Here is a 12,407-nt window from a genome sequence, read left to right on the forward strand (position 1 = left end):
ATGAATCTTTAGGAGATTCATGTACTTGATTAAGAACTCTACCAAGGGTTAAGCAAAGGTCAACCTATTCAAATCCTGCTTGGAAAGTGATGTAAATTGGTTCAGTGTTTCGAAAAAGTCTTCCGCTTACCATCGTCAAGTAAAGAGCAGTTGTTTTCTACTGCTGTCTAATGACTGGCAACAACCAAGTCTTCTAATGACTGTTATAAGTAATTCAGGTCCAAGCAAATGCCGACTCGAGGTTCATGCGGCAACTGTAATTGTGATATTCTCAACTCACTTTTTGGTCGGACTACTAACTTCAGAGTACGACTCATACAAGACATAATATGTATGGTTTTGGATACATCATATTTTGTGGGCGTCAGAGAATTTAGTCTGAAAATGCATCATTCCACTCTCATGTCCATAGAACTTGACGTCTCACGTCTTTGGTCAAAGTGGCATGACTCACGTTTTAGTGGGATTAATGACTCTTTAGTGGGATTTGAGCTTTTTAGATGATTTACAAGATACTGTTCTTAGAGCATATCTAAGATGGAAATGTAATATCAGGATTTTATATTTGAACCCAGTGATGCATGCTTTAAATGTAAAGCACAGAGGCCTTGATGATGCGGTTGATGTCACCACTGATTACTCACCTGGCTTCTGACAGAGAATGTCACAATGATGTGATTGTAGAAGTAGAAATTTCCTACCATCCAAAAGACTCTCTGACCCACCTGCTGCCTTTTACTGTTTACTAAATGACTTCGGCTGAGGTTTTGGCAGAAGTCGAAAGTATTAAGTCATGGCAAATAATTCAAGATGAGTTACGATGGGCAGTCATACAAGTATGGTTCTGTGTACAACCAACTACGCCAAACAAAAGAACTGATAGATGCAGTCATTACGGTCGATAAAGTCGAGTTTCACATCCACAAGATCATCCTGTGCAACTGCAGCCCATACTTTGGGTGAGTCGGTGTGATGTCAGTGTTATTTTTAGCCAGAGGTGTGGGACTTTAGTCACATGACTAGACTCAAGTCAGACTTACGTAAAACATTTTGCATCTTGCCTAAAACTAAGAAATATTAGACTTGAGTATTATGTGATATTCATTAGACTTATATTGACAAGTCTTATCTCTACATTTTAAACTCTGCAATACGCTACAATGCATAGTTCAGAGACCACCTTGTGGTGCAAGTATCATGGGCCTCTGAAAATCATGTAAATTTCTTTTCAAGAAATAGTTGATCCTGAATGTGTTAGTGTAACTATCTTAGTATCTTAGTGCAGTGGATAATGAATGAATATAAAGCAATAACCAAGTAACAGCTTGGCTTGCATAACTTATGTTTTACCTCAGTCAGTGGAGACAAATTTATGAATTAAACATGTTGCTTCATCTGAGATCCTCCCGAGAAGACATTTAAAAAAAATATGTATATATTGCGTCTATCATTTTCAGAGCTCTCTTTCTACGCTGGTCCACCCCAAACCAGAGGATCTACACCATACATGGTCTAACAGCTCCTTTAATGCAGTTATTCATCGATTTTGCATACAACGGCTCCGTATCTGTGACAGAGGACATCGTACAGGACTTGCTGATAGCAGCTGATAAGTTCAATGTTATAGGCATTGTTCGAACCTGCAGCAGATTTCTGGCAGAGCAGCTCTGCCCAGACAATTGCATTGGCATCTGGCAATTCACCAAGAATTGCTACTCTCCAGAATTGGAGGACAATGCTCACCAGTATATTTTATACCACTTTGAGGAAGTTGTGAATTCAAAAGAGTTGTGGCAATTGTCCATTCAGGACTTGTGTGACTTTCTTGACCGGGATGACCTAATTGTGAAAAAGGAGAATACAGTTTATGAGGCCATACTTTACTGGATTGCACATGCACCTCGAGAGCGGGGAGAATATGTTGCTTTGCTCCTAGCAAAAGTAAGTCAGCCCCTTCAACATTGAGTGCTGGTATGTGGCTGCAGTATGCACAGTATTTTGTTTGTCATAGTATCTGGAAAAAAAAAAAGAAATTGGGGTTCTTACTAAGGTTGTTGAACAAAAAGTCTGACATTTTGCTGTTCTCAATATGTCAAGGTCTCATCTCGATTATAATTTGTCTTGACTCAGCCATAGGAACCCATGAAGACCTAAACCTTGCACACCTCAACATACAAGTATATGTTTTCACTTTGTCCCATTAGGTATTGTTTTAGCCTTGGTTCAGTCTCAACCCCTCTGGGTTTCATATCTGTTTCAACCTCTAATGCAGGAGTCTGCAAGTCCGGTCCTCGAGAGCCACTATCCAGCTTGTTTTCCATTTTCCCCTCCTTTAAAGGGTATGAAAACGCAAAGGGGGTGTGAGACATCAATAGAACCGCTATGTGCCAAGATAACAAATATTGATAAAGTTAACAAAAAAATCAATCACATTAATGAGCAATTATCGATAATAGATCGAAAATGACGAACATTTCCGAAAGTGTTCCGGAAACAGCCGAATCGGGCGGAGACGTCATAACAAGGAAACAAAAGGTCGAGGCAGGTGCGATCGTTCTTTATCGACGAGAGAGTTGCGTTCGTGTTTTATTAAAAAATCGCAAAAATGGTTCAAACCTGTCATGCTATGTGGTTTACAAATAGCCATTTGTCGCAATGTAGTACCCATGAGTTCCCGAACGCGAGAAAAAGAGCTGGACTACGCAGACAATGAGTAAAGTTCGTCAGTGCTAAGAGGGCTAATTTTGCAGACCCAGCCCCCGGCACGGTTTTGTGTGGTGCGCATTTTACACCTGAAAGCTATACAAACTATGGGCAAATGAAATCAGGTTTTGCTAAGAAATTGCTGCTGAAAGCAGATGCGGTACCCGGTGAAAGAGGACGATGACTGGCTCTGATGAGACCACCTCACCACCACAGGCAAAGCAAAGGAGGGAAATGGCCAGAGTGAGTACTCTTTTATAATAAAAAACATATCACGCATTGGATATAGGACTGGACACATGTATAACTTATCGGTCGTAAAATATACTGTATAGAACAAATCCTCTAATCCCATTCATATTTGTGTCGGTTGGCAGAGCGAAACCGATGATAGCATATTAAATGATAATTATTCTATACTTTATTTTGCGTTCACAGTGTATCAGCTTCACAAAAAGAAATGCAAAACAAACCATTCGGTGATTCTGTTGCCGCCGGTGTTTCATCAGTGTGATTGCTCCCCTCAATGATCCTTTCATTAGGCTGCATTGGCTTTAGTTTGGGCTCAAATTGTTAACCCAAAACACCAAAGAAAGGATCATAACTCTCCTCGTCACCATGAGAAGAATGTTCGTTACGTCGGCTTCGTCGCTGCAAATAGAAACAAAATTGTCCGCCATCATCGCCGCCATTCAGTACTAAGCACTGAGCCGGTTGTTTCCCTATAGTGACGTCACGCACACACTATGCTAGATTTCCGGCATCTCGGGGCCGGTTCCTTTTAGCTTGACAATCGACCTAATTTCTATCATTTTCTTGGTGTTGCGATGTGTGTAATTACACGAAGTGGCATGATATGAATTCAAAAGGCATGCGTTGATGGATAAATGATGGAATATTAGCATTTCCCCAGGTGTTGTCATACCCTTTAACACACCTGAATCAAATGATCAGCTCATCAGCAAGCTTTGCAGGAGCCTAATAACAATCCTGATTATTTGATTCAGGTGTGTAAAAGGAGGGAGACATACAGTGGGGCAAATAAGTATTTAGTCAACCACTAATTGTGCAAGTTCTCCCACTTGAAAATATTAGAGAGGCCTGTCATTGTCAACATGGTTAAACCTCAACCATGAGAGACAGAATGTAGAAAAAAAAAAAAAAAACAGAAAATCACATTGTTTGATTTTTAAAGAATTTATTTGCAAATCATGGTGGAAAATAAGTATTTGGTCAATACCAAAAGTTCATCTCAATACTTTATTATGTACCCTTTGTTGGCAATAACGGAGGCCAAACGTTTTCTGTAACTTCACAAGCTTTTCACACACTGGTGCTGGTATTTTGGCCCATTCCTCCATGCAGATCACCTCTCGAGCAGTGATGTTTTGGGGCTGTCGTTGGGTAACACGGACTTTCAACTCCCTCTGCATCTTTTCTATGGGGTTGAGACCTGGAGACTGGCTAGGCCGCTCTAGGACCTTGAAATGCTTCTTACTTGTTGCCCTGGCTGTGTGTTTGGGATCATTGTCATGCTGAAAGACCCAGCCACGTCTCATCTTCAATGCACTTGCTGATGGAAGGAGATTTTCACTCAAAATCTCTCAATACATGGCCCCGTTCATTCTTTCTTTTACACAGATCAGTCGTCCTGGTCCCTTTGCAGAAAAACAGCCCCAAAGCATGATGTTTCCACCCCCATGCTTAACAATGGTTATGGTTCAATCCAGTATTCTTTTTCCTCCAAACAAGAGAACCTGTGTTTCTACCAAAAAGTTCTATTTTGGTTTCATCTGACCATAACACATTCTCCCAGTCCTCTTCTGGATCATCAAAATGCTCTCTATCGAACCGTAGACGGGCCTGGACGTGTACTTTCAGCAGGAGGACACGTCTGGCAGTGCAGGATTTCAGTCCCTGGCTGCGCATTGTGTAACTGATAGTAGCCTTGGTTACTGTGGTCCCAGCTCTCTATAGGTCATTCACTAGGTCCCCCCGTGTGGTTCTGGGATTTTTGCTCTCCGTTCTTGTTATCATTTTGACGCCACGGGGTGAGGAGAGAGTTGAAAGTTGGTGTTGCCCAACGACAGCCCCAAAACATCACTGCTCTAAAGGAGATCTGCATGGAGGAATGGGCCAAAATACCAGCAACAGTGTGTGAAAAGCTTGTGAAGAGTTACAGAAAACGTTTGGCCTCCGTTATTGCCAAAAAGGGTACATAACAAAGTATTGAGATGAACTTTTGGTATAGACCAAATACTTATTTTCCACGATGATTTGCAAATAAATTCTTTAAAAATTAAACAATGTGATTTTCTGTTTTTTTTTTTTTTTCACATTCTGTATCTCATGGTTGAGGTTACCCAGTGGTGAAAGTGGGCCAGAACGGTCAGGAACGCAGTTCCAATTTAAGGTTCAGGGCAGGAACGCAGTTCCGGTATAAGATTCAGGGCTGGAATGCTGTTCTGGTACACGGAGCTTTGATTCCGATAATATGACGGCAACTGTCAAAACGCTTTGTCAAAAAAAAAAAAAATTTTTTTTTAAAATGCAAAGCTGCCACACATGCATTTCATCTCCAATAAGAAAACAATCTACCAACATCAGATTTACATACACAAGTGTTAACAACAACCATAATAAAGTGCTTGTGTAGCGTAATCCGTTTCCACCGATATATTAATTATTTATTTTATTCCACGGACGGCATGGAGCTTTCCCCAGCTGCTGCAGTTATCTGAGTCTGATGATGATGAGTTACGTCAATCTACGAATGCACGCAGCAAAGCAAAACGCCTGGACTCATTTTTCCGTTCAATTGGCTGACATAGTGACATGTGATCAGCAGAGATAGTTAGCTCTGATTGCTCTGATTATCATATTTAGTTTTATTTGCTCTGATGTGGAGGTTCAGAACATCTTTGCTGTCAATGTGGACTTTGGACTTATATATGTTCATTTATGTTAGGCTACTTGTTCATTTCCTTACCATTTAAAAAAGTCAATGTTTGCGCAATCTTCAAAATATATTTCATTTCACGCTGCATAAAATACGTCATTTGTACTTATTTTTCTGAATGTATGTTACTTATATCTTTATTATTAAAAAAAAGTAAATGTTTATATTAACTTCAATTTTAATATATACATCCTATGTTCTTAAGTAGTTAAAATTGAGATTTGGCATTTAGTATGTGAGCAAATGAGGGAAAATAAAAATTAGGAGATGGAGGTTTTGGTTATTGCTGTTTTTGTTAACTTTTATTTTGCAAATCATTGAAAAAAATACAATTTTGAATGAAAATCCGTTTTTATATGTGTTATAGAAATAACTGTGCCAAAACAGTTGTCTTTGCATTTCAGTAGTTTTAGGCTGTTTGACCCCCTAAAAAATGAAAATAAATAAATTCATAAACATACAAAATTTCTGGCTCCATGGCGACCTTCACGCCGGGGAGTTCCGACAAGAAATTCTAGCCACTTTCACCCCTGGGTTTACCCATGTTGACAATTACAGGCCTCTCTAATATTTTCAAGTGGGAGAACTGGCACAATTAGTGGTTGACTAAATACTTATTTGCCCCACTGTAGAAAACAAGCTGGGTAGTGGCTCTTGAGTACCGGACTTGCAGACCCCTGCTCTGACTGTTTTGGTCTCCGATTGTATGGTCTTGACTAAACTTATAACCAACCAACATCTTGCTCATACAAAACAAACAAACAAACAAACAAACAAACAAACAAACAAACAAACAAACAAACAAACAAAAAACAGTTGAGCAGTCTGATGAACATGCTCCCTATACTAAAATTAAATAAAATAGGCATCTTCTAACAACTTCATAGGTTCGCCTCGCTCTGACCAGTCAAGAGTTCATCACCATCAACGTACTGACCAATCAATTGGTGCAGAACAGCAACGAATGCCTTGAGATGGTGGCTTTCGCTATCAAAGTCATACATCACATGACCACCAACGCTGTGTCTGGATACTGCAACCTGGTTGCCCGTCCTCGCTTGCCTTCCACCATCCTGATGGCCATCGGCGGTCGCACTGGCCGAAATGCAGCACATCGCATCGAGGCGTACGATGTGCACACCAACTGCTGGGGCTACCTAGTAGATAACATAGATCAACCCCGTTCATACTGTGGTGCCGTCTTTCTCAATGACTCCATTTACTGTCTGGGCGGCTTCGATGGTGCGGAGCACTATAACACTGTAAGCCGCTTTGACCTGAACACACGCACATGGCAGGAAGTGGCACCTATGCACTTCCGACGTTGCTATGTGAGTGTCACAGTGCTTAAGGGGTGCATCTATGCAATCGGAGGCCACGACGGACGTGTGAGACTAAAGACAGCAGAGTACTACTCTCCCGAGACAAACCAGTGGACTCTTATCGCAAGCATGAATGAACTAAGGAGCGATGCAAGCTGTACCACCCTTAATGACAAGGCACGTGAGCTCATTTAGTCAATTATAATTTTTATCCATCACTTTATTTGGCATGTCACCTCTATGTGGTTACAGGTGTACATTTGTGGCGGTTTTAATGGAAATGAGTTCTTGCAAACAGCAGAATATTACAGTCCAGAGACCAACGAGTGGACTGTGATGCCTCCTATGAGCAGCCGTCGCAGCGGGAACGGAGTCATTGGCTTTGCCGATCATGTTTACGCAGTAAGTAGCATATCAAGATACCGTAAAACCTGCCATAAATACCAGTGATTGATTGGTTCTTATAGAAAGATGCCCATAATACAGAGATTCAATAAGTCAGTTTTCAGCGAATAGCAGAAGATACATTGCAACTGCTAAAGGGTGCGAATGGTTTCACTCTACCTCTAAAAAACTCTTAGGTAGGCTATGGCTTTCGTGTTTAAAAAACTGTCTCTGCTCTCTTCATTTTGCTTTTGAAGGTTGGCGGTTATGATGGGGACGTCCGTTTGGCCAGTGCTGAGGCTTACAATCCCCTTACCAACAACTGGATTATGTTGCCCCCTATGGAATGCCCCAGAAGCAACTTTGGCATAGAGGTTGTTGAGGACCGCCTCATCGTCGCTGGAGGTTACGACGGTGTCTCCTCAACCAAGCTGGTGGAGTTTTATGATCTCACCAGCGGTTTGTGGTCTCCGGCTAGTGACATGGGGGTCTCCCGAAGTGGTTTGACTTGCTGTGTAATGTCTGGACTTTGCAACATAACACAATATGCAATGCTCCGGAATGATCTCCCATCACTAATCTTTGAAGATGAACTCCAGAATATGGAAGACTAACTCCATTTAAAAAAAAAAAAAAAAAAAAATTTTTTTTTTTCTTTTTAATAGAAAAGACATAGTCAATCAAAGTTTTTATTTTATCATGGTTTTCAATTTATTTTGCATGGGCAATAATAACTAATGTAAAATCCCACCAACGTTCAATAAAGTAGTGCTCTAATTTCTTTGGGTTTTTTTCATAAGCCATGTGGAAAAAAGGTTACAAATACATTTTCAGTTGCTTATTGAAAACTGAAATGTGATAAGTAATGACAACACTTTAAACATTAATCTAACACTGAACTAACCGCATAGTAAACAGCAAACCGGATCTGTTGCCACTGACTTCGGCTTAAAGTGATATACAGTATTTCGTGTGTGATTTTGACTTTATTTAACGTGATGAAACCATCATATTTATATACCTCATCTTATTGTTAAAGGATTCATGTTACAAAAGTGTTTTTTCCCCTTTAATCTGTTCTGCCACATGCTTCACATTTCAATTAAATAGGAAAACGTAATCGTAAATTTAAGTTGAGAGCTTGAACCGTAGAAAGGGATATGCTCGTAAATTAAAGTATCACTGCATTTCGGTCAATAGTTATGCAGATAGCAGATTTGATAGCTAAATGTAAAACTAAGACGAAGGCCAGATTCCATGGTTATGTTCAAAAGGAAGAAAAAAATGGGAGCATACCCCGAATGAATAAATGACATATTGTCATCATACAATTTGTAAAACAAATTTGAGGAGCTCTTTACTGCAAATAGTAAAAGTACCAAATAGTCATATAGAAATCTTAACAAACTGGTTTTACAAACGAAAAAAGTTCATAAAATAAAATCCTGTGGAAACATTACAGTTTTGAAATCGTAACAATTGGAATCTAAGTGGTAATACAGTATCTCTGTTGCCTGGTGGTAGAGTTCCGGGTGGTTATGGCTCTTGGGGGGAAAAAAACTTCCTCAGTCTGTCTGTCCTCACTCTGACACCTGTATCTCCATCCACAGGGAAGAAGCTCAAACAGCTGAGAACCTGGGTGGTAGCTGTTCTTGTTGATGTTGAGAGCTCTGCTGATGCACCGGGAGATGTCTGTCAGGAGGAGAGCCGATGAGCTTCTCTGTTGCTCTCACTGTCTTCTGAAGCTTCTCCCTCTCTGCCATGCTTCAGCTCACGTAACACGTGGCAATGCGTCAATGTCAGAATCGTCTATGCACTAAAATTTGTGCCAAATTGACTAGATTGGTAAAGAGTAATTAGATGAAAAAAAAAAAAAAAAAAAAGAAATTCATTTATATCATTTGTAATTATATTCTTTATTTCAAATCCTTCCATTTAAAAACTGAAGTAGTAGAGTAATTTGAAAAGTTTCGTTTAAAAGTTAAACCTAATATATTTTTCACATGTAGGTTTTACAATTTAAATTCAGATTGCTAAATATAGTTTTAGATTTGCAGTGACGTTCGGGTGCTCATAGGAAAAGCAATCAATTGCAGGTAACAAAGACCCCTCTTGCCCAATTAATACATTTGTTACTGAGTACTTGACACTTGTGCTTCATTTGCATTTACATGGGAAATATCGAGCAAATAAAGTGTTTGTTTTTGTACGTACTATTACAAAGAGATTGGAACAAAACTTTGAGAATGTGTGGGTTCTTCGCGTCTTAGAGGTGCATCGTGGTTGTTGGGTCATTGTCAGTCAAATCTTGTTTTTCTGATCTGCATTTTCAACTCAGGCGTCACAGCTTTGCTTTGCTAAATGCATTGAAATTCTTCAACTGTTGAAAAAAAAAATCAATAAAACATTATACAAAATTACTTCTTTGCTATTTTCATTTTTAAAATATATTAGAAATTTTGTTATAACCAGTTATGGTCCATGTGGTGGGAAAATCTTTTTTTTAGCTGGATTGCTCAGCCTTATTCTGTGGCAGTTTACACTTCTGATCCCCAACCATCAGGCTGTGTAGCGTATTTGCTACCGGGTCGCATAGAAATAATAAATCATTTGCTAACGACTACAATCTAACCTGTCCCTCTTGACACATCAATATGCCTGTCTACTCGATTAAATAATCCGAGTAGAGATTTGTGTACATCGTTGTGGTTGGCCGTGGTTTGCACAGTCAATGTAAGCCGTAACGTTAGCTGCTGTTGGATGTGTCCTGCAGGCGGCTACGTGTTTGGACAGTTTTTTTACGGGGATATTGCCACCTGCTGAGCCAGAAGAGAAGCCCTACAACCTAGTCCGTGCTGCATAATATGTGGCTAAAAGCAAGCAAACGAGGCAAAAAAAGCGAATGCTCTGAGAGCATCATACTTTGTGAACAACTGTATTGATAAAGCCAAGAAACCTTTAACGAATGGTGAAGAACTCATTATGCCTGCGATTATGGATATTTGCCGTCAAGTTTTAGGAGAGGCCACTGTTAAAGAAGGTTGATTGAGCGTAGGGATGTCCCGATCTAGGTTTTTGCACTTCCGATCCAATACCGATAATGTTTTGTACTTCCGATCCGATACCGATACTGGCCGATACCGGCCTATCTGAGCATGTATTAAAGTTTAAAGTTATTTAGCCTCCTTACTTAGTTGTCAGACTCATTTTGAAAAGGGTTTTAGTACTCTTGATAACAATTAGCCAGCTTAATTAGGTGAGTTTGAATAACACACAACGGTTGGTAACAAGAAACTGACCTGTTTATTCAGTGACAAACACAAAACATTATAAATAACAAACAGAAATGGCATAGTCAGTCAGTAAAACGTGCAAATAATATTGTAAACTGTCTTAAAAAAGCAAAACACACGAACAATCTCAGTGGAAAATCCCACCCACAAACCCCAAGCTATTAGATGCTTTTAATGTTTCGTGCATTAGTTACAATAATTGTATAAAAAGCCTCTCAGGTTTAAATAAACGACTATTTCAGTATCAAGTTAACATTTTAAAACAGTAAATAAAATACTCAAGTCCCCATTCTGTATCAGCAGCTTTAAACTACATTCAATTCACTTAATTTTGCGAATCAACTGTTAAAGTTGTTAAAATTGCTCCCGTTATTTCATAATTTTCTTTCTATTTTCGACACGTGAAAGTTTTAAAACTGTTTTGAAGATGGATCCAAGTCAAGATTTTGCCGATTTAGGAGTATTTTAGATAAAAGTTAATTAGGTCCGCTTGGAAGGTTCACAACAGCCTACTAGGGAAGTCTTTTGCTTTAAGATGGCGGCTGTTTACTAACGCATCTAGTTTTCAATACTTCAATGTTGCTAACGCAGTCGAGTCTGTCGTTTTGCATCTAGTTCTATATGCATCTGATATCTATTATCTCCAGTGAGACGACGCTGACGTAGTTCGTAGCGGCTGTCAGCAGCAGTCAGGTATTCATGTGTTTTTTATCCAGCCGCATGAGCCGTGAATTGAGCATTGGCATTACCCGGGTCTATGACAAGCATGATGTTTACTCTCGGGACGCAATGCGGTCCGTTTCTCATTGCGTCCCGAAGACCGCGCTGTGTATTAGTTTCGCTTTACTTTACATATATCAATAATCGGAATTTGGATGTTTGTGAATCGTTTTTGAATCTTCCACGGCCGAATCGCTCAAGCATGTAATGATGGCTGGGCATGTTGTACCGTGGTTCTAAGTGTTGGATGGTGCGTCTTTACTCACGAGAAATAATGGCTCCTCATCCAGAATGAATTCTTTGGCATTGACTCGTTATTCCCTGGGCTTTGGGACTGTCGAGTGCCAGTTTGTCACGCATAGCAAAAGTTTCTGGCAGTTTTAGTTCCGTAGGACCTTTCTTTTTGTCTTCGGTTTTCTTAACATACTCCTTATATTGTTTGTGGTGGTATTTCGCTAAATGCTTGATTAGGTTGGTTGTATTAAAACTTCTTACAGCTTCACCACTATACGCTTGACTTTATTGTGGCATATGTTGCACTCTGCCTCTTTGTCTTTGTCGTCCTTTAAGGTGAAATGATCCCACACAGCTGACATTTTTACCGACAAAGTCTCTCGGTAAATTTGGAGACGATAATGTAGTTTGTTGAAGGTGTGCCGTAAAATGCGGAACGGATTTTAGGGGAAACCGAAGCAAAAACTGGAATGGATTATGTACATCGGTGCGCTGGAAAACCTAGACCGGACTTTCAAAAAATCTGGATCGGAATTTTTCCGTGTCGGCCGATCCGATACCGATGCGCATTTTTTTGCCCATATCGGCGTTCGATCCGATCCAAATATCGGATAGGGACATCTCTAGTTGAGCGTATGGTGAGTTAATTTTTCCCTGCACGTAATGCTTTTTTTTTTTAGCTTTAGTTATTTTATATTTATTGTAATTCTGCCACACATTGCTGGTCCATGAAAAAAAGGCCCACGTCACAAGGGTCCGTGGTGCAAAAAAGGTTGGCGACCACTGGTTTAC

At 39.9% G+C, this 12,407-nt stretch overlaps 1 pseudogene; it reads left to right on the forward strand.

The window, feature by feature from the left end:
• Positions 1-614: 614 nt before the first annotated feature.
• LOC130929939 (kelch-like protein 10) lies at positions 615-7,982 on the forward strand (annotated as a pseudogene).
• Positions 7,983-12,407: the final 4,425 nt, after the last annotated feature.

This window comes from Corythoichthys intestinalis, chromosome 14, assembly GCF_030265065.1.
Source record: "Corythoichthys intestinalis isolate RoL2023-P3 chromosome 14, ASM3026506v1, whole genome shotgun sequence".
Taxonomy (NCBI): domain Eukaryota; kingdom Metazoa; phylum Chordata; class Actinopteri; order Syngnathiformes; family Syngnathidae; genus Corythoichthys; species Corythoichthys intestinalis.